General features: G+C 41.9%; 1 long non-coding RNA gene across 1 annotated transcript in view; it reads right to left on the minus strand.

Moving 5' to 3' along the window:
* Positions 1 to 23,762, minus strand: part of LOC307007154 — an 84,129-nt gene that overhangs the window by 60,013 nt on the left and 354 nt on the right. Inside the window, exon 2 of the long non-coding RNA XR_013799592.1 lies at positions 18,980 to 19,046. This is a non-coding gene — a long non-coding RNA (uncharacterized lncRNA). The remainder of the gene's footprint in view (positions 1 to 18,979; positions 19,047 to 23,762) is intronic.

Here is a 23,762-nt window from a genome sequence, read left to right on the forward strand (position 1 = left end):
GGGGGAGTGTAATGAAGTGACGTTGGATAAATGTATTGTTATGACTGCCGTGTGTGGGGGGGGAGGGATTTGTGGAAGAGTGGGTTGAGTTACGTGAGTGTTCGCACCTGATGTCTGATGAGCGTGAATTTGGAGGAGAGGGTGAGAATAAAAAGACGAGCTCAGTGAAGGGGAGCGAGGCTGAGAAGCGGTGTGTTGTTGATAACGCCTAGCTGCACTCAAGGTTGGGGGGTGGGTGCCGTTCGTATGCTATTTAGGGCTGCCGGCGGCGAAGATAGCGTAGCGGGCTAACCTGTAGATTAACGTGGGTATAGGAGTGCGCGGGCGACGCGGCTTCTCAGTAAGGGGTGCTCTGTTTTCCGCTACAGTTCCGGAGGCCTCACGAGCGCTGGACTGGTGTCTGCCTTCTCCCATTGCCAACCAGCGCCAAAGCCTAGACCCCGGGGGAGGGTCTCGCATCCTGGGAGAGTTAAGTGTTTAACTGTGTGTGTGTGTGTGTGTGTGTGTGTGTGTGTGTGTGATTTTTAAATCTGGCAGTATATCCATTTCATGACGGGGTGGGAGGGTTCTGATGAACTAAATTCTTCTGTAGTAGTCTGAGGGCATCTTCAGTGTGAAGTTCACGTGCATTGTGAATGGGTGCAGTGCCCTCTGGGGGTGAGGTGTGTCCTCTAGCTTTTTATTATATTTATTGCGTGGTTGTTAGCTTTGGTAGGGCTTTATTTATTGCAGTGTTTTCTGTGTAGCATGCTCCATCGTGGTGTTGTTCGCCCAGGCAGATTAGCATTTGTGTTTGGGACTTCAAGAACCTGACCCAGTCTGACATGTGTGGTAACTGCATGAATTATACTAAATAAAGATAATTGTTTCTACTTCTATGGTCCTGTTTGCTTTGTAGAGTGGAGGCCTCTAGCTGTAACAATCTGACCTCCCCAATAGGTTTATTACAGTATCTTTGCACACATAAATATAAATTAAGTTCCTTAACATAAGATAGGGAGGAGCGAGCCCATCTAATCTTTCAATCAACAGCCGCAGCCGCTTACTCTAGCATCAGCTGTTCCAGCTTCCCTCCACCTCCCCAAACTCCACCTTCATCTTAGGTACCTTGCCCTTCGTAATCATATCCTACATTAAGCCACTGTGGGGGGTATATCAGAGCTCAAGTTGAAGCTGCTTCATCGAGCCACTCATTGGTGGACAGCAAGCCAAATAAGGTAAACCTAATATCTTACAGATTGCATGGGCAAATGAACTTGTTAAACATATTTAAACATAACAATTTCTAACCTATACGGGACACAAAGAATTAGTAAAATATAGGGGAAAACTTTAAGACACTGAAAGCATTCCAAAGCAGCTGTATATATTTAAGCAGAGCCCAAGCCTACAAGGGCCACAAGGTAGCTCTAGTCTACCTTACAGCTGTATAATTACATGTAGCCTACTGTATCTGTCATTAAGATGTTTCTGACCATAGGACTGCTGTTGGCCAAATACATTTGGTTCGGTTAATAGACTTTCCAAATGGCTATTAAATGCCACCTCCATGTCAGTATTGTGTGTTCCATTTATTACAAGGTGTAGAGATCTTATCATCATCAGCCATTTCAAATAACACATTCAACAGACGCTAACAAACATGCTGCTGAAATACATGGAAGATGCAATCACTTATTGTGAAACTGCTTTTCACAGCATACTGTGACTAATAGCATGCATCACATTGTGAATCATGTTTTATCTTCAACCAAAGCTTAAAAGCTTTTTTTGTGTGTATTTTTGTATTTGATCTTCCATACAAAAATCTACAAAGCAAATTAATGGCCACCCAGATTTCCAGATGAAACATGCAATACATTTGCTCCCTCTTATTCTACTTGACTCCATGGTGCATGAAAGCCAAATAACTTTAAGAATGTAACTACAGAGAGTAATTCCAAAAGAATATCCCAAAAGTATCATGGTTTCCACAAAAAAAAAAAAAACTCACTACAATAATAATAAGAAAACAATCAGCATATAAGAATGATTTCTGAAGGACCATGTGACAGTCTGCAGTAAAGGCTGTTGGAAAATCTGCTTTGCCATCACAAGAATAAATTACATTTAAAAAAATTAAATAGAAAACATTTTAATTTGTAATAATCTCTCATTTTTAATCAAATCAAACAAAACCAGCTTTATGGTGAGCATAAGAGACTTCTTCCAAAAACATTAAATAATCTTACAGATATAGTATACTATTTACATTGCAAGTCTACAGGTCAAGCTGATCAGAGAGTTTAAAGCATACCGTATGTATTTCATAACTTTGTTGTAGCATAGGTTCTCTTACGTAGAGTTCTCTCGTACTGCGTCGAAGAACGCTACGGGAAAGATATTTCTTTGTCGAGATTGAAGCCTAAAATTAATCCTTAATTTTGTAATAATGTAAAACGCTTTTCTGAAGCATACAACCTAGGCGGAGCAATACAGCTCACCCATTGGCTGCTCTGCCAGAAAAGCACAGCCTATGCGAGGCCAGGACGCTGACCAATGAGGACGCTTCGCGCCCTTCTGCGTCACCTCCCGCCCAAACAGGCGTGGCCTAGGCCTATAAATACGAGCATAGCTGTCTAACACGCCGATTTTCTTAAATTCAACGAAGCTGCACGCATCGCTGGATTGATTCGAGCCGCCACAGCCGTTTGGAACAAGCACCTCAGCAGGACGAGCCCTTACCTGAAGCCGCTGGTCATCGCCGCCTTCAGCCGCCGTTCCCTGCTGCGCTTCTCCGGCGTGGAATATCCTTTCAGTTTTGTGTGTGTTTTGTGTGTGTGTTCGCCTACCGCGGCACACATTTTTTCCTCACAAAAGAGCAACGAGTGTCTTTTTAAAGATGTCTCGCGTTTCCTGCGGCTCCTGCCAAGCCGCGCTCATCGACGGGGACCACCACGAACTGTGTGTTTCCTGCTTGGGCGAGGAACATGCAGCTCTCGCTCTCGGTGATGGCGGCTGCCATCACTGCGACATGATGCCAATCGCGACTCTGCGGACTCGCCTTGCATCTTTCGCCGAGACTGCTCAACCGCCCCCTGTAGCGCCGCGCCGTAAGAAGCGCCGCGCTCAGCGGGTCCCGGAACCTCCCTCCACGAGGAGCTCGCCGCCGCCACCGCCGCTAGCTCCTCTCAACGTGTCGCTTGAGTCGCTCACCGACGGACAACAGCCGCAGCACGCCGCTTTGTCCGTTATGGAGGACGACCAGCAAGCCGTATCAGAGGGGGATGACGATTGCTGTTCGCTTCTCGCTTCGGAGAGCGAGGGATGGGCGAGCTCTGTGGACCTCCCCTCCCCCGCCGTTCCGGAACGTCGAGGAGGGAAGATCAGCATCGAAGCAGAGCTGATGCGTCTGCTCACACAGGCCGTATCGAGCCTCGGCCTCGAGTGGTCGACGCCCGAACAACCTGCACTCAACCGGCTGGATGGCCGCTTCCTCGCTGGAGACCGCGCTGCGCCCCCCTCCAGACACGCACCCTTTCTTCCTGAGCTTCACGAAGAGGTAGCGAAATCGTGGAAGGCGCCATTTTCAGCCAGAGTACGTACTTCTGCCTCGCCAGCATTCTCCGTAGTGGACGGTGCTCGAGACAGAGGCTACCACGCTCTCCCTCCGGTCGAGGAGGCTGTAGCGACTCACCTTTGCCCACCCTCTGCTGGACGGCGGGCTAAGGGAGTCCTACCATCTAAAGCTTGCCGCACTTCGTCAGCTCTGAACGGCCGCGTGTATTCCGCCGCCGGACAAGTTGCATCGGCGCTGCACACCATGGCGGTGCTCCAAATCCACCAGGCTAACCTCCTCTGCAAGCTAGACGAGGAAGGCCCGGGCGCGATCAGTGTTCCGGACTTACGTAGCGCCACAGACCTCGCTCTTCGCGCTACAAAGTCCGCCGCACACGCCATCGGCAGGATTATGGCCTCAGCTACTGTTTCCGAGAGACATTTGTGGCTGACTCTCTCCGAAATGGCGGAGTCGGAGCGCTCTGCGTTCCTCGACGCTCCCATTTCACCGACTGGCCTCTTCGGATCCTCCGTGAAGGACTTCGCGGACCGATTCGCCGAGGTACAGAAGACTTCGCAGGCCATGAGACATTTTCTGCCAAAGCGCTCCAGTTCCGCAACAGGCCGCCCTAAACAGCCGCCTGCCCGAACTCAGCAGCGCCCCGCGCCCGCCGCACCGGCCCAGCAGCAACAGGCCCGAGAGAGACCACGGTCTCGCTCCGCCGGACGCCGCCCGCCACCGCGTGGTCCTCGGCCCAAGATCTCACTCAAGCCCGAGGCCTCGGCGCCATCCTAGCCCTGCTAGGAAAACGACGGTGTTCGGGTCCCGCTGCGGCCGGACTTCCACCAAAGATTTTCGCTTGTACAGCCCTAAGTTCCGTGTTTGTACCAGTGTATTTAGCAGCCAACAAACCGGCCGTAAAGCCCGTTTGCCTGCACACAAACGCCGTTTTCACGGCGACCCAGATAAATCTAAAAAAGAGTTTAATTTCTGGTGTTCCGGCCAAGGCCGATGGTGTAATGTGTGTAACTGCAATGCCCACCCAGTGCCCATTCATTCACACAAGCACAGCCCCGTTCAACACAGGGTTTGCACACATAAAATCGGCTCATGCCGGTTGTGCTTTACATGTAGTGAGCGTGCCCACTATCCAGTGCCCACAACCACTACACACTGCACGTTCCGCGGTTTCTGTAAAAACGAAACTAACGAACGGTCAGTCAGTACACAAACACAGTGTCCCCGGTGTTATAAATGTGCCCGCCACCAAGCGCCCACGTTTATTCACAAACATAACGAGCCCCGTAGGGCTCGCCCCGCGTGCTCTCTCTCAACTCAGAGAGTCGAGCGCGCGCGGGACGCATACTGTGTTAAACATGTCCCCCGCCTCAGACGCCACGGCGTCCATGTTACAGCACACGGTTGCTCTCGTGTCGCCGCCATTTCGCGACCAGGGCCCAGATTACATTCAACCCCTAGTCACACGTGCACATGCATGGGAAAGACTTCCCGGGGTCTCAGAATGGGTGCTAGAGACTATAAAAAGAGGCTATTCGCTACAGTTTCATCGACGCCCTCCCCGTTTCACGGGAAAAGTCGAAACCACGGTAAAAACAGAAGTAGCACATCTACTTCGAGCCGAAATAGCGAAGCTATTGAGCAAAGGGGCCATAGAGCCTTTATCTCAAGCTCAGAGCGAAGGGGGTCTGTACAGCAGATATTTCCTGGTACCGAAGAAAGACGGGGGTCTCAGACCCATTTTAGATCTAAGGCGTCTGAACAAAACGCTAACAAAGCGGAAGTTCAGAATGCTCACGACCAGAAAAATCCTCGCGCAAATTCGCCGAGGAGACTGGTTTATGGCGATAGATCTGAAAGACGCGTATTTTCACATACAAATTGCGTCACGTCACAGGCGATTTTTGAGATTCGCCTTCGAGGGCCGGGCATATCAGTACACAGTCCTGCCATTCGGCCTATCCCTAGCACCTCGTACATTTACAGTGTGCATGGACGCGGCGCTGGCACCCCTGAGACTCCGAGGCGTTCGAATTCTGAACTATTTGGACGATTGGCTGATTCTAGCTCAATCGCCGTCAGAACTCGCTCACCACAAGACGCAAATACTCGATCACCTCGAGTGCTTAGGTCTGAGAGTCAATTGGGAGAAAAGTTCACTGTTTCCCAGTCAAAGGATCTCCTTTTTAGGACTGGATCTGAACTCACTGTCTATGACAGCACGTCTGTCATCACAGCGCAGGCGAAATACCCTGCAAATGGCGAAATCCTTCCGCAGCGGCCACATAGTGCCGCTCAGGAGATTTCAGAAAATGCTGGGCCTCATGGCCTCAGCCTCTACAGTGCTGCAGTTGGGCCTGCTGCGCATGCGCCCACTACAGTTCTGGTTGAGAACGCGCGTACCGCGCCGAGCATGGTTACACGGTCGTTATCGCCTCAAGGTCACTCAGGAATGCATTTCAGCCCTGACACCATGGAGAGCGTCAGACTGGTACCGGTCAGGTGTAAGCCTGGGGACTTCCTCGAGCCTGAAGGTGGTGTCCACGGACGCGTCCACCTCAGGCTGGGGAGCACTGCTCGACGGCAGACCGCTCTTTGGCCAATGGGCAGAGCGAGCCAAACTACCGCACATAAACTGCCTGGAAATGATGGCGGTGGACTTTGCGCTGAGGCGTTTCTGTCCCCGGATAAAAGGACACCACGTCCTGGTCCGCTCGGACAACGTGTCGGTAGTAGCCTACATAAACCACCAGGGTGGCCTGAGGTCCCGAAACCTATTCAGGTTAGCGGAACGCATACTGGTGTGGGCCCAGCACAACCTGCGCTCGTTAAGAGCAATACACGTGCCAGGCCACTTGAACGTAGGCCCGGACAGACTCTCACGGAACAATGTTCCTACGGGAGAGTGGTCCCTACACACACAGACAGTGCGTCTGCTGTGGAAAAGGTTCGGCAGAGCGGAAATAGACCTGTTTGCAAACCAGGAGAACGCTCACTGCCCAGAATTCTTTTCGAAGAGCGCGAACGCGCTGGCCAGAGTCTGGCCCCGCCGTCCGCTCTATGCCTTTCCTCCTGTCTCACTCCTGCCTCAAGTGCTGGAGCGTATCAAGGAGAGCGGATGCTCGGTACTACTGGTTGCTCCATACTGGACGAATCAGACCTGGTTCCCAGCTTTGATGCGACTGAAAAGTACTGCCCCGTGGCCGATTCCAGTGAGGAGAGACCTCCTCTCACAGGCCAAGGGCGCGATTCTGCATCCTCACCCCGAGCTTTGGTCCCTACACGTATGGGCCATAAACGGGTACCCGCTAACCTCCCAAGAGGAGTGTTAGACACGATCGAGCAAGCTAGGGCTCCGTCTACTAGACGGCTCTACGCTTCCAAATGGTCGGTGTTCTCTGGATGGTGTTCAGATCAAGGTCTGTCACCACTTCAGTGTGGAGAACCGGAGATTCTCTCCTTCTTGCAAGAGCTATTGGATAAGGGAAGAACCCCATCCACGCTCAAAGTCTATGTGGCTGCCATATCAGCGTTCGTTAATCCAACGCTTGGCCGTTCACTAGGCAGGAACGACCTGGTGGTCCGCTTCCTGAGAGGCGCCAGGAGGTTAAACCCTCCAAGGCCTCCTTCAGTCCCCGTTTGGGACCTTTCTACAGTGTTGAACGCTATGAAAGGGGCCCCTTTCGAGCCTATTCACTCAGTTGACATGAAACACCTGTCTTTCAAGACCGTGTTTCTTTTGGCTCTCGCTTCAGTGAAGCGTGTGGGAGACTTGCAAGCGCTCTCAGTAAGAGCTTCTTGTATGGAGTTCGGGCCAAACGACTCTGTAGTCGTATTGAAACCGAAGCATGGGTACGTGCCTAAGTCCCTCAACACACCGTTCAGGGCTCAGGTCATCTCCCTGTCGGCCCTGCCGGCTTCAGAGGACGGAAATAGCTCCCTTTGCCCGGTCAGGGCATTAAGAGCTTATGTGTCCCGCTCCGCTGTTTTTCGACAGACGGAGCAGCTCTTTGTTTCGTTCAGCGGACGCTCCAAGGGGCGAGCCGCGACGAAACAGAGTCTGTCTCGATGGGTAGTGGACGCCATTGCGCTAGCCTACGCATCTAGAGGTTTGGAATGCCCTTTGGGCATCAGAGCACACTCCACAAGAGGCATGGCCTCTTCATGGGCTTGGTATAGCGGAATCTCGTTACAAGATATCTGTATGGCGGCAGGCTGGGCCTCCCCGTCTACATTTATTAGGTTCTATAACCTAGAGGTTCCTGCGTTGCAGGCTAAATTGCTCTCGGTCTAGAAGACTATGTATTAGTGTCCTGCCCCGCGCTGCGGCCCAGGTCACTTCAGTGTTAATATGTATAAGTGTTCCTGCCCCGCTGTGCGGCCCAGGTCACTTCAATGTTTAAGCATCACTCACTGACAATGTGTCCCATGAGCATGCTATTACCCCTCATATATATCTATATTTACATATATATGCTATTATGCCTTAAGAGGCACTACTATAAAGGGATGATGCTAATTTAGCCGCTCTCCCTATACTTCTTGGGGTAGGCACTTGTATACCAGGGCGCGCGCGCCCTTAGGTGTCTGTGTCGGTCCAAGAGCACGCACGGCGTTTTACATGGGGTTCCCGTAGCGTTCTTCGACGCAGTACGAGAGAACTCTACGTAAGAGAACGTACTCGGTTACTAACGTAACCTCGGTTCTCTCTAGAAGAGGGAACGAGTACTGCGTCTCATGGCCGTGCGTGTCCGCGCTGCGTCGCTTCATTGACGAAAATCGGCGTGTTAGACAGCTATGCTCGTATTTATAGGCCTAGGCCACGCCTGTTTGACGCAGGTGACTGTTTGTCCCAGGTGACGCAGAAGGGCGCGAAGCGTCCTCATTGGTCAGCGTCCTGGCCTCGCATAGGCTGTGCTTTTCTGGCAGAGCAGCCAATGGGTGAGCTGTATTGCTCCGCCTAGGTTGTATGCTTCAGAAAAGCGTTTTACATTATTACAAAATTAAGGATTAATTTTAGGCTTCAATCTCGACAAAGAAATATCTTTCCCGTAGCGTTCTTCGACGCAGTACTCGTTCCCTCTTCTAGAGAGAACCGAGGTTACGTTAGTAACCGAGTACGATTTCTTCAGCAAACAATGTTTGATATTTGAGGTGTACTTTTTATTGGTTGATGAACTTCTAGTTGATTATGTGTTTCAGATATTATTCCTGTGTGTTGAGTTTGCTCAAATTAAAAGTGTTTTTTTATCTCTCTCAGGTAATTACATCACATCTCTCCTTAATGCAAGTTACAAGGAAAACTGTGTCATGACAGAGTTACAATGGTTTTAACTTCTACAGGCAATGGTGGCAATTCTACCACACCAGTTTTCTGATAACATGGGTAAACTTTCCAAACTATTTTAGATCCATTGAATGTGAATTAATCTATATATATATATATATATAATAACAAACCAAAATAATTTCTATGGAATTTGTGAGTTCAAGCTTTATTTAGAAAAGAGCTGGCAAATAGATTAAATTGTCATTAAGATCTAGAGGATTTAAGGAATTAAATTAAAGTGTTAAATTCAATCTTACGCCATAAATTCTCTCAGGAATTCAGTAAAATAGTGATAATAGTAAAATTGCCTTAAACTCTTTAAGAATAGTATTTTATACATTTTCTTTTGTGCACTTAAAACACATTTGAAATGTTGTATGCTTGCTTATGTTTGATCTTCTGAATCTGATTTTAATTCCTGAAGGTACAGTAGCATGCACTTCTCATTATCGGATGAGTTCTTCTGATGTTTAATGCAAAAAAAAAATGTTGACATTTTTTTTTTAAAGAATGTTCAACAAGCAGCAACAGCCATTTAAATGATTAGCAATAGGTCATTCTGGCATATAGTATTTTGCAGTCATTTTTCTGGCTGAAATATTTACTGAGGCTTACACGACCTGGCCAGGATTCAATATGGTGCGCTAAATTTGTAATCATCTCTGATTGAATAACTTTGAAACTGGCTTGCTCAGCATATGGTGCCTCTAAACCGTTTCTAAAAGTCTATCACAAGCACTCACAGAGTATCTCTTCAGATATGCGGTTTTCCTAACGGGCCACGCGTTTCCTTCAACCTGATAGAATTCAAATAATTTATAAAATCAGCTAATTTCCACTGGGATAATGTGTACAGAGGCTTTGCAAGAGATGTCATTACTTAGGGTGCTTTAGCTTTCAGAGCTCCAGTTGTGCTATCAAATGGAACAGTTTATGTGTCATCTACAGCTAGTAGCAGGTGTAGGAAGACGGTTTGCAGAAAGTGAGGCAAGTGATGTGGAGATGAATGCTGCACCTCTCTCTCTTTCCTTTTCATTTGCATTTTAAACTCCTTTTTGCTTTCCACAGAAGCCTCTCAAACATAATCCCCTTTAACACCATCAGACTCTGAGTGGTCAAATTTTTGCAGTAGTTTGAGGAGAGATTACTTTTCAGGTGTAGTTACTTTGTTATCATTCCCTAGGATAATAGAACTTGGGCAACATAAAACAAGCTGAATGTAAACTCCATGCTGAGGGACAACATAAGGTCTTTAGAGAATACAAAGCATCACCACACTTTCTGCTTTTCACTCTTGACACCACAACATCCATTGTATTCACTATTATTTTTGAATTCCAAAGACAACTGTATAACTATATTCTGGCTTTTTTTAATGATGTTGCACCAGATGTTTTATGATGTTGCACCATTCAATCAATGTTCACAGTGTCTAATGAAGTGAGAAACATCTAATCTAGCAGTCCAAATGTATAATCAACACAGTGTTATCTCAACCTAATTTAGGAAACAAGACAAAAGATGGATTAATAAAGTAGCACAAATAGTTGTATGCTTAGCCTACAATTATTTTTGCTACTTTATATTAAAAAAAAAGAAATTATTAGCTTAACAGCACAGGTACTAGTATAAGTGAGTGTTATACTACAGTACCTGTACCGGTAAGTCAATGGCTATTGTCATAATAAGAAAGATAACTGATAAATGACCAATGTTGAAATAATACACTATTTTGTCTAAATAAGATAACAATTTTAAATGCTATAGATAAGTGGACTAACATTATAATGTGCAGTATGACAAATATATATATTTTGCGTTATGAAATTACTTATTTTAAGATTAAACATTAGTATGTCTACAGAAGAAGACAGCAAAGGTATGAAATGTAAACATTTTGGAAATGAGAAAGCAACTCAAAGATACTGATAAGAGAAAAAAATGTAAACAAATCACAAATAAACTACTGGCCAATAACAAATCTGGTTACTATATTGTGCATCCCTAAGTATTTTTACTAAATGGAGTGCATTCCCAAACCATCATCATTCGCTCAATCACTCCTCAGCCATTCATCACCATCTGCCGACGTATATCTTTACTCTCTAAAGATGCACTCAAGTTTGATTTGGTTCTAAATTTTACTCTAAATGAATTAAACTCAGTATAAATTCTTAGTAATGGCTGAATTTTAGATTAATAATCCATTTGAATACAGAGAACAGACAAACGCATTTATAAAGACAATGTACAGCTATCAAAGGCAGAAAGATGTCTGTTATCCGTGTCTCTGAATTTAGAAGTTACATCACAAGGAAATTTCCACAATGGATTATGACCTGCGCAGTTACACACCTACCCAGTCACTGTCAAGTCGCCAAACTAAGACTCTGCCAACACATCATAATGTAATAGTTTGACAACAGGGTGTGGTGCTGTGCTATTTCCAGCTAATTGGCATTTGGGTTATATAAAGGGATTTGAATTGCAGCTGGCGGTGGTGTTGATTCAGTGCTAGGTCTGATTAAATATCGCAGCCTCCTGTCAGACGCAGTTGGGCTGGCATCAGTTATCTATGTGATATGTGTCTCCTGGGCGGCACTCCTTACTTCCATCTGCCATTTCCATTCATGCCAGTAGGCTTATTTCACTCATGCTCCTGTTGTTGTTGCAGCTCTGTTATGTTTAATTCGTTTATTGCTGTAAACATACATCGTCTAGATATGGTCACATATTTGGTTGGTGGCCTGAAGGAAATGAGGCAGACAAACGTGTGGTTGCAGAGAGAGTGGAATCGTATAGAGAAAGGAAGAGACAGCTATTTGAAGAACACACGAAATGAGAAGAACAAAATCCCTGAATTCTGAGAAAAAAATCCTTCAAATGAAACATATGGACCAAAATGATTTATATATTAATTGCTACGGCAATATTTACAAAGACCTACGGAACAAAACAAATCTACTCCAAAGGGAATTATTCTCTCTATCAGTAAGCACTGTTTCTGAACTCCCTGAAATGATTTAAAAAATAAAGACTGAAACTACGTTTTCTTCATCGAATGTACACGTCACAATATTTTTCATTGAAAATGTTCCCACCCAAGGCATGAGCAAAATAAAGGAGACGAGGCCTGGCTGAGTTGTGTTAGTGTTGTCAATATGTCCAGAGATGCTGTTTTTTTTTCCACCCCGGATCTAACAGGGTTATGGTAAGAGGTGTGACATTTCTGAAACATGCGGGAAGTGGTTGACCGATCACAACAAACTGATCCAGCTGACCAAGAGAGACCAGAGCTGAATAGAGCATTACTGACCGAATGGGAAGAGAGGAAATGCAACAATGTAAAATATGTGTTGAAACCCTAGTAGTAGACCAAAATAAAAAATAAAATTAAGACTTTGTAAAAGTGTCCTCTTTAAACCATTAAGTATTAAAGAGAGAAAGAGAGAGAGAGAGGGGGGGGGGGGGGGGAGACAGCCCTAAAACTCAGAAATCTTGCTCATTTTTGCATATTCAATCCAGCTGTGTTGACAATACATGCTAGATCTGATGACGTTTCTCAGTAGTGTCTTACTGAGTGTCCCACGTGTTCTTGCGCAGATCATATGCATCAGATCTGAACTGCAAAAAAACACATGAGTTTAGGTGAATAACGACTCATTTCTGACATAAAACTAAATAGTTGTCGCAAAATAATGTACAAGTGACTTTTGCTTTACTTTCATTATTCAACAAAACATATGTAGTTTATTGTCAAGGTGTTTTCAGAGGTGTAGCTTAAAACAAAGAAAATTCCATTTGAAAAATACTATAAATGTTTATAGCATTTTTCAATTTAAAATATATAAACAATTGTCCATTATTCAACAGCATAACATAGCTGACAAACTGATAAGCTAAAAAGAGAGAGAAAACAATGAGTCAGAATAATTGGTTAGAATAAACAATGGCTAAAGACTGCTTCATTCTCTTGGACACAAATGTGGCAAAGGATCATTTGAATCAACTTGAATTTGAATCTGAATCAACATGCACCAACGCTAAACTTTCTGTATTGTAATCATCATGTTCACAAGGAGTAATAATTACTTCAGTTCAATGAGCTCATTGTTTCTCACTAACATATATGATATTAGCTAACTTGGTGATTTGTATATGTATTTCTGAAATCCATTACTTGGACATAGTCACCTCTGATAACACATCACTCTAAAGTGTAATGTAGACAGATTTATTTTCTGTAAAGCTGCTTTGAAGTGATATATGTATTGTAAAAAGGGTTATAAAAATAAAGGTGAATTTAATTGAATTATTTTTGCATTATAAAGAGACAATAAATCAGAAAATGTCGGTCAAGTCACCTTTGCTATTGAGGAAAATTTATAACTGCTAAACTGAGTGCCAAGAATCGGGCAATGTGACATAAACTTGGCAAGCGGCGAATTTGGATTCAGACTTATTTATATGCAGGAGAGCATTTCAAAGAAGGGTTAAACCCTTGATCTTTCCAAGTATGCTCCTTTTGTCTATCTCCCAGTTTTTGAGGGCAGGTGCCGCACACTTTCTGATATTGTTCTGCTGTGTATCACGAAAGTTATATAGTCAATTTTCTGTGGGTGTTAACATAAAAATACACAATGATATGACTAAAGATCAAAGATTATCATCACAACAGTTTTATTTTCAAAGTGCTTTCTTTAATAGGGTATACATGTTTTCCAGCCCTTAAGTCCATTTAGTTGCCGTGGATAGTGATGATGTCAATGGGAGATTGCCTAAAGCCTGATCTGGGTGCAGCTCCCTGAGGAGGTTAGGTAAATTTGTTTTTCCTCACACTACCACGGTAAAAATTACAGGTGTTTTTCAGCTAACTCATGGGTCCCCAGAGAAATCTAATCCCACCCGGATGGGAATGTATGTGTTTGTGGTATATTATATTTTCACAACACTTCTCTATTTTGACCTTTACCGAAAACTGTAAATTGAGCTAATTTTCTCGTTGCGCTGTCTGGTGCACCTTGATTATGGATTTAGATATTTTTGCCAACTTTCTGGGTAAAATAACAGTTGGTGGCTCAAGTACTGTTGGCATCTCATCTAAAAAAAAAAAAAAAACAATAAGCAGAATTTAGTCAAGGACGATTCAGAAGAGCTAAACAAGTAAAGAAAAAAAGTGATCACAGACTGCTCAGATCTGCCATTACAGTAGCAGCTTACCCTCATTAATTTGTAAAAAATTAAATAAACATAAGAGAAATAAACTGTATATAAAGTTATAATGAAATTAACACACCATTCCATGTATTATTTCTGGCTTTGATAATCTCGGTTTATCTGTGCCAATTCTGGTACAGTAAAAAAAAAAAAAAAAGTACTGCCATATTTCTGTAAATATGTTATGTTTGATATGTGAAAATGAATTTCATATATTTTCTCCTGCCCAGCATATGCTGCCATGCCCATTCGCTCAAGCATAAATTTGACTGACAAGGTCTTGCATGTAAACCATGCTGAGCAGGTTTCAATAAACAGATGGAGCATTTTAATATCCTAGAGGGCTCAGAGCGCAACTAAATGCTCAAAGATTAGACTAACCAGTCCTTTGAGTCTGGTGATCTCCCAGACCAGCTTGTCAGATAAGAGCTGCACTCGTCAGGTTTAGGGATCACAAAATTGAGAACAGACAAATCCTTATAGAAAGAAAAATGTACAGGTATCAACGGCAGAAAGATTTCTGTGAACGGTTCTTCGTGTCAAACAAGGCCTGCCATGCTGGATAAAGAGGGATTTTCTCCTCTCCAAACCTCAGAATTTCCTAGATAGAATATCTCTGAGGCAGCGGTGGCAACATTTTCAGTGTCAGGGCTGTGGTATAAGAGAAAAAATATAAACACTTTTATCCTGAAAACATTTGGACCCATTTATCATTCCATTGAATCGACCACCATATGCTGCTGAGAATGTGGCAATAACCATGACTCCCACCCGCCCTTCAATAAAAGACACGTTTTAAAATATGAGACTCTTCTCTTCCAGTCCTCAGTTTTTTTTTCTGTGTCACCTGAATGGCTATAGTGTGAAGTCCCAAAAATCCAAATATAGTTTTTAAGATCTTTGAAAAGATGGATGTGCATCATGTAACACATTCATTACATCCATACAATGGAAACAGCAGACTGTTGGCAAAGAAGTGGCATAATCTATGACTGCAAATATAGAACACATGTCTGAAAGCACTATTCGAGGGATGCTCAATTAAGAAATGAAAACCGTCACATCCTTATGACCAAAATCCATCATTCGATAACATCAGCACTTTTTCTGATTTTATAGCAATATCCACCCACAGTGGAAGCTGTCGATGGCTTCTGATAACATCCTGCCAGGTCCAGCAAGCACTGATTTAATGTGTCCATCTGGCAAATAGAAGTATGTGCCTGTAAGAATGTGTAGTGCGTGCGCGCGCGCGCGTGTGTGTGTGTGTGTGTGTGTGTGTTCACAACTATCCTGACACAGCATGAACCACAGCTGCAGCAATCAAGGGAATTTGAAGATGCAATTGCTGGAAATAATGAACCAATTAAAATGAAATGCCACTCATAAAAACAAAGTAATTTTTCAAGCAGTCCATCATTTATTGGAGGAAAGCAGAAGTCTCCCTTTATTAAAGGGGTCATATCTTGAAAAATCTAATTTTCTTTGATCTTTTGAAAAAAAAAAGACAGTTTAATGCTATGTAAACTCTAACTTCCAGAAGTCCAGAATATTTTTTTTAACTAAGCTGTTCTATGTGACTTTGTAACATCTTAAAAATTGATATGAGCACCCGTATTTCAATAGCAATGATTTGCTGTGTAGCAACTTATAGTCGAACTAAAGCAAAAAAAAAAAAAAAAAAGGAGGAGGATGTAGGATAGATGCCATTATTCTTAAACAATAAAATAAGATGCAATTATTCCAGTCTCTATTTAACCAATGACAATAAGATACAGTGCAAGTCTGCCAAACATTGTGTTATTTCTTGCTCACAGTGAAACGAGTGGCTGATGTTTCTTTTTAACAAGGTCCTTCATCATGACAACCTGACCTTAACAGTTTGTGCTGGACATTTCAGCACAGATTTGTGAAGGGCCAACTAACTGGAGACTCTACCAGCAAACTCACTGTCTTAAGCATTGTTCATACATGTCAAACTCATAGAGGGCATACTCACACATGGACTTTGTTTTCAAAATTACGATTAATTTATCACTCTCAGGGGAAATATAGATAAATACATAAATGAAAAAAAAAAAACATAAGTCGCAACTGACTTTAATAATTTGGGCTCTTTAATATTAATATCACATTAGGGCTCCCTACAGCTTATATCAATAGCTAAGATAGATTTTATTATCATTAAGAAAACATTTTTTAAGAAATCATTTATTTAAACACACACACGTGTTTAAAAAAGAAAAAAAATGAAATTTTGTGTTTAGTTTTCTCCCCCCTGCTGTACCAAACACGTACCGAACCGTGACTTCAATACTGAGATACGCCATGTTTGTGTACGGTTACACCCCTGATATATATATATATATACATACTGTACATACATACATACATACATATAAATAATAATAATAATAATAATTCATTACATTTTATATAGCGCTTTTCTCAGCACTCAAAGTGCTTTACATAGAAGGGGGAATCTCCTCAACCACCACCAATGTGCAGCATCCAGCTGGATGATGCGACGGCAGCCATATTGCGCCAGAACGCCCACCACACACCAACTTACTGGTGGAGAGGAGACAGTGATGAAGCCAATTAGTATATATATGAGGATGATTAGGAGGCCATGATGGACAGAGGCCACTGGGCAAATTTGGGATTTTTTTGTGACCACAGAGAGTCAGGACCTCGGTTTAATGTCTCATCCGAAGGACGGTATAAATACAAATAACATAGCCTACATAAATGACCCAGGCAAAATGTGGGACCCATGGCCAAACCAAATGAGAACCACTACCCTAGAAGAGCCTTGTCAACCAAGGTCAAAACAAATCGCCCTATGCTCAAGCATATCAGCACAAATGACACTCAGCAGTTCTAGTTTTGAGTATCGCCTTAAATATAAAGGTTATACTTAGACTCAGAGTCATTTCTCAATGCACACTGAACCCTGCAAGACACATCAGGAGAGCTTTTTGGGAGGCTTCTATTATTAAGCAGAAACATGCAATTTGATTTGGGGTGATAAATGAAAGGGCATTGGAATAACGTTTGCCGAGGAGAGTGCCTCTCTATAGCAGAGATGCTTGAGAGGGGTAGAAGAACTGCACGGTTCAATGGCTTGAAATGATTAATGAGTTCCCCCCTACAGTGGGCTCTCCTCGACAACACTATTTCCCCTGTGAAGACAAATTCCTGGATGTTCTTGCTGTGTCTGGTGGCTAAAATATTCAATGCGTTAACCCATCATTTAGATTCATTGTGAACCACATCACATAGTCACTGTTGGGCCCACAGCTGTACAAGCGAGAGACTAATGTTTCTTTTTTGACTCTGTATGAAGGTTTTACTGTGTCGAACCCACCTAACGTCACCCTTTACTACCACAGTACTCCCACAGGGAATGCTGAACCCTTCAGAGAGCCCATTAGATGGATTCAATGGTTCATTGAAACTAGGGAAAGTGTTTGGTTTCATACCTGCAAAATGGTTACTGGGATGGAGTCCCCTCTGTAACCTCAGAAAGCTGTCATCGGATGACAGAATATGGGTCATTGCTGCCTCTGGGAGGGTCAAAGCCGATTTTCCTGGTATCTTTTTGTGGTTTGGGTATGACTTTATGAAAGTCACTGGGGACGTGACTGAAAGGTATCAATAAATGACAGCGGAGCACAGTAACTTTGTATCTGAAAGTCTATCATTTGAGTTTGAGCTAGTGCAAAACAAACGTTTTGCAAGACTGCACCGGTTTTAGAAGATTCGCTTAATTAATAATTGTGGTAAAGGAAATCCATCAAAACAGATGTGCCCTATGAATAAAAACATGCATAAGCTTAAAGCAGCGATAATCGTCTATTTCTTCTTTTTGATATGCCTCATGGTGGTGCTCAGGATAAAGTTTCTTACGGCAAATCACCAGACTTTAATTACACCTATTATCTACTAGAACAAATGTCGACCGTTCAATGGCCAGTGGAACAGTAAGCGTAATAGTAGCTCTGTGTTTGTTTCCTTTAATTAAAACAGGGCATTTGGACAGTAAAGGAGATGTTTTAATGAAGGCATGTGAACTCTCTTTGGCATGTAATAAATCCCCATTAGGACCCCTCGCCCTAAGGCTGACAATCATGCTTTTGCAGCCACCACAATCAACCTCGGCTGACTCTTAAACCTGCTCATTATTAAAATACATTAGTTATGATAATCCTTGCCATGGCTCCAAATTCAGTGAACACTCAGCATTAAATTTTTAAGCTGTAATTTTAAAAAAAATACAGTGGTTGCAGTCCCTACGGAAAGATCTGTCTACAATCCCATTGTAAATTGAGCACACCTACTAGCTTGATTTGGTTTAATGAGGAATTATAGGATGAATGCAGCAACTGTGAACACTGATAGGGTCACAGAGACTGGTATTGTGCTCACATTCAGGACTGAATCAGTACAAACGGCAAACTAAACGTGGGATTTAGACACGTCAAAGAAACATGTTAAAGACCCATCATCACTAAGTGCAGTTTTATGTTCTGTATCCAAGTTATTTTTAACACAAGAGGCACAACCATTTTTAACTTGAATGTGCAAGGTTGTTGGTGTCATTCACTTCCAGTTATTTTACCTATACAAAAATGGTCAGTGATGCCGCTTTATAGTGCAACATATGAAGGTATTTGTTATCATATTATTTAAAATTATTATCATAATCATAAACACACTGGTTTGTAGTTTTACCGTTTACAGCCGTTTTTTTGTTTTTTAAATGAATCTAGTTATTTACCTATAGCAGCTAATGAATCGGAAGTCTCACACATTCAAAGAAAATAGGTTGGATAGAAAATAAGGTGAATAGACTTTTAAATATTGAGTAATACCTTTGGAAACTGGAAGTATGAATGAGACTCTTGGTGCGTTCAACATGGCAGACCATGGATTCAGCATCTGTAATTGGTAAAATGTGTTAAAATGCATGAAATGACTATACTTTTAATGAGTTGCATGTACAAAATATGATAGTATTGTACAATAATGGTAGAATCATGTATTACAATTCCGTTTCAGTACCTTTATAAGTTGAATAAAAAGCATACAAGAGCAAAAACACTTGTCTTTATTCATCATGTGGTAGAATGTATGTAGTTTTTTTTAGAAAAGGTACATTGCCATCTAATTATGACTTCTCAAATCATAAATACAAATAGGAGGATTGAGAAGGCCATATGTTATAAAAACCTACATGCTGGAGGGATGCAGGTGATATTAGGATGGGAGATTTTCTGATTCTAGAGAATATTTGTGACCCTATTATTTTGAGTCAAAAGCTACAAGAAGCAATTTGTGGGAGAAAGCAAATTCATATATGGATGATTCTACAGAATTGGTTCAAAGTCAGAGTTGGAAACATCTTAAAGGAAATTGTGCTTTTCCATAATTTGTTTTATTTATGCAAATTGTATAATACCCAAGGTACACATTTCTAAATGTGCCGTTAGTTCTCATATTGTATTTTCATAAAGTTTGGGAGTATTTTTGCTCTCCCCAAACTTGTCACAACCGAAACACAATAATATATAATTTGATAAGGGTTGTATTGATCTATTAAGATTTCATTTATTTTTGCTTTTTTTTTTTTTTTTTTTTTTAATTCACTGGGGTACCTACATGATATCCTGATCTTATCAGAAACTTGAATTGCTCAGCAAAATGCTCCTTTCTGAGAGGGGGGGGGGGGGGGGGAGATACAGGAGTAACCATGGTAACCTCTGTATTTCTGTTCTTTTCCATAAGCACTACCTACTGTCACAGTTCGTAAATCAATAACAATTACGGTACACAAATATTTCAAGTGTGATTTATGAGAATAAATTTTATTTTGACCCATATTCTAGTGCAAATGAACCGATCCTCTCTTTCACTACTTGTTATAGCATAAAAAATAAAAAAAATAAAAAAAAACATAAATGAACATCAGAGGGTATAAATACATAATTATATAATTAGAAAGCAGGGACTTTTTCGCTCAGACCATAAAACTAAACGTGAGTTTCTGGGTCAAAACCACAAAAAAATTAAAGGAGCAGATACATTTTTTCTAGATTTAAAAAAGCTGTATAGTGCAAAATAGATCCTCAATAAATTTGGTCCATTTTCCCTGAAGTAAAATGAACGCATATAGCATCCATGCTAAATGTTTAATTGTCAATTGTCATTTTAGACTACAAAACTTAACATAAAACTTTGATTTGCATGGGGTACTTAAAATGGTTCTGCCATTTAAAAGACAATATAAGTCTTAAAAAAAATTTGAACTTAAAAAAAAGCAAACCACGGCTAGAATAGTAAACAGTTATTAGAGCCCGACCGATAAAGGATTTTGAAGGCCGATACCGATACAAATATTTGTTGGTTTTAAAATCCGATATTCCGATATATCGGCCGATATTTAAAAAAAATAATAATAATTCAGAAACGCGCAACAAAACATTAACAGATTTCCCTAACATTAGTTATTTGTAGTAATAAACATACAAATAAAATGATTGCTGCTACAGCCACAACTATTACTACCAGCATTATTATTATTATTACTATTGAGAGTAATAATTACAAAAAAATAAATAAAAATGACATTATTACTATCATCATCATGACTTTTATATTATCATTAAACAAGATAAAGGTTTTTATCAACCTAAAAAACAAACATTTTTCAACCTATTTTTAGGACAAAAAACCTTGTCTTATATTCCGGTATACTACAATGTCAGCTTGCTTATCCCTTTACCTGCACTTTTTAAATTCTTTCCATCAAGCTACATCAAACCATTTTCAATCATCAGTTGCTGCCTGCCTTCTAAAACCTACTATTTAGCGATCTAAATCCATTATGTGACTCGTTAATGCTGCGGCTGAATGACAGTCTGCAACGCACACTTGGCGTCATTGGATTTCACACACGTGTAAAAGAAAAGCTAACTTTTATGCACAAGCTACGTTTGATACTTTTTCTCTGTCTAAATGTTCGCTCCTCGCAAGTCTAACTTACATTTTATAATGCAGGGCCTCTAACTAGAGATATGCTAGTTATAAATACATTAATCATTACTTTATTTAGGCAGAATAAGTTCGTTGTGGTTTCCAAGCTCGTAACGTTAGCGGTCTTCCACTGATAGTGGCATTAGCTAGTCTATGATGAGCCATAATTTAGCAATGGATAACGTCATACTGCAAATTGTAAAACATACATTTTCAATATAACAGACCAAGGAGAGATGATGCGTCTCATTGCTATAACTGTCACGCTATTAAAGAAATATTTCAGTCACATTGTCAAAAGTTTAAAGGACAGTCAGTCACCTACACTGTAACAACGTAACGTTACTAGCTAATTCCGCTTCACTCTCTGCTTATTTAACAGCAGCAAAACTGGACATGATAGTCACACATTTTGTCATGCTTATTTGAGTTAAGACAACTGATGGGGATGTTATTTTAATTGTTATTCAAGCAATGAATGTATATGTTTCGTGACCAACTCACCATGAACTCACTTAACCAGTGCCGCAGCTCCCACCACGCGCATCACGCGCTGTCCGTAAGGCATCAAGAGCTGAGGGAGCACCAAAAAAATAGCCTCCCGGAAGTTCCGGGATTCTCCCGCATATTGATAGCGGCTCACTGATGCCCGCGAATTAGTTAAAATCTCCGGAATCTAGAGCGAGCGCGCCCGCGAGACTGTGCTTCCAAACCGTGTAGCGCGTGCACGGCAGAGCAGAGAGGGAGAGAGAGCAAGAGACCGCGCGCGTGTGTGCCTGTAATATCCCTGAAGGCTGTTTCGTCCGATTTTTTTTTTTTTTTTTTTTTAATATTCATTTATCGGCCATTATAAATGCCGATACCGATAGTTTGGAAAATGCCTAATATCGGCCGATAATATCGGCCTGCCGATATATCGGTCGGGCTCTAACAGTTATGTTAATTGAACTGTCAATGTCAGTGAGAAGCAACGTTTATTTTTCTTGTCTCCCCCCGTCATCACATCTCCAGAAGGCTGTTAGGCTGCAGGGCTAAGAGTACTGACCCTGAGCAGCCCATCAGCAATTCTCCTGACCTTCACCCAACAGACCTGATCCTATAGTGGCTCATAGTTGTCATCATACTTCACTATGTGGCATTAAAAAATGTGTGTCAGGCCTTTGCTTGAGAAGATTACAAACTGGCTCAAAATGGTTCTGGACATTTTTTTTTTAATCTTGGCGGTGCTGCCAATTCCCTAGTTGCAGTTGCAGTTGCAAAAGGCACACAGAGTAGAGAACAAAAAAAGCTTTCCTCTGCCAAACAGAGCAATTCCATCCTTTAGACTTTCCTTTCTCCCAGAATGTGTACATGAAGGAAATTAATGCACATCATTATGGTCAATAATAAAAAAATATTCAGAGCTTTCTTAAAAGCAAGCAATTCCAAGGGCAAGACACTGGAATAAAACAAAAATGGGAAAAAAAAAATCTATTATTTTGGGTCAGGGATGGAGAATATTACACCTCTGTCGTTCCAAGTTTTAAAACCTGAAATAATTCGATGCCAGCATCAATACTGTAGCTTATTTCGTCATGGGGTGTTACTCACACACTGATGGTAATAGTCTAATTCTCTCTAAAAGCTTTCACAGACACAGCAAGGCTGTACACAATGTACTACTATTCACAAAACATAACCATCACTGCAGCTCAGATGAATTTGAGTGTTTGAATTTGGTCCCATGACTTACTCGATGGTGTTGAATTGTTTATTATCGTCTTGCTATAGTTGGAAAAGCAGCACTTAAAGCATCTCATTAAGCATGACATAATTCTCTCCTCCTTTATTTACTACTCACAGTAGTAAAAAGCATAATGGCTTATTAATCAGGGTTAAAAGTCTGGAGACGCAAGTACTGATGCCTGTGTCAAAAGAGATAAGAGGAAAATGTAACTGAGAGTAACGATAAATGTAGTGGACATCTCTTTAGCATGCTTGGCCGTGCACAAAACATGATTTAAGAGGGCATACTATGCATGAAACTAACCAACATGTGGCACAAATCAACAAACAACCTTAAAGCCATTTCTGTAGCTCAAACAGCAGCAGTAGCAATGCCCAAGTCGTGAGTTTGATTTCCAAAGTATTATCTTGGGGAGAATTGTAGGCTACACCTTCATTCCACAGATTATACTAGACTAAATTCCTACATATTTAGGTGAAGGTGGAAGGTGGAAGGTGGAGGGTGGATGGGGCAGGGGGAGACTGAAGTGCCTGTCACTAATATAAGGAAAAGCAGCAACATAATAGTAATGAACTTTATTTTCTATAGCGCCTTTAAAAAAGTTGCAGCTCAAAGTGCTTCACAAAAATAAGAGAATAAAAGCTACCCTAAAAAGTATGTTTTAAAGGGAAGATTTAAAAACATTAAGAGATTCCGCTTGCCTAGAGTTCCATAGTTTTGGAGCAAATTTTAAGTTTTAAATTGTCAAATACAAAGTACTGTTCCTTGGCCACTAAATTCTCAATTCAATCGATATTGGTAGGTTGCATGTTGGCAACATGTATGTACTTCACCTATTTAAAAAGAAAGAAAGAATAGCCTATAAATCAGCATAATTAACATATTAATGTAGCTAC

This window comes from Phoxinus phoxinus, assembly GCF_949152265.1.
Source record: "Phoxinus phoxinus genome assembly, chromosome: 11".
Lineage (NCBI taxonomy): Eukaryota > Metazoa > Chordata > Actinopteri > Cypriniformes > Leuciscidae > Phoxinus > Phoxinus phoxinus.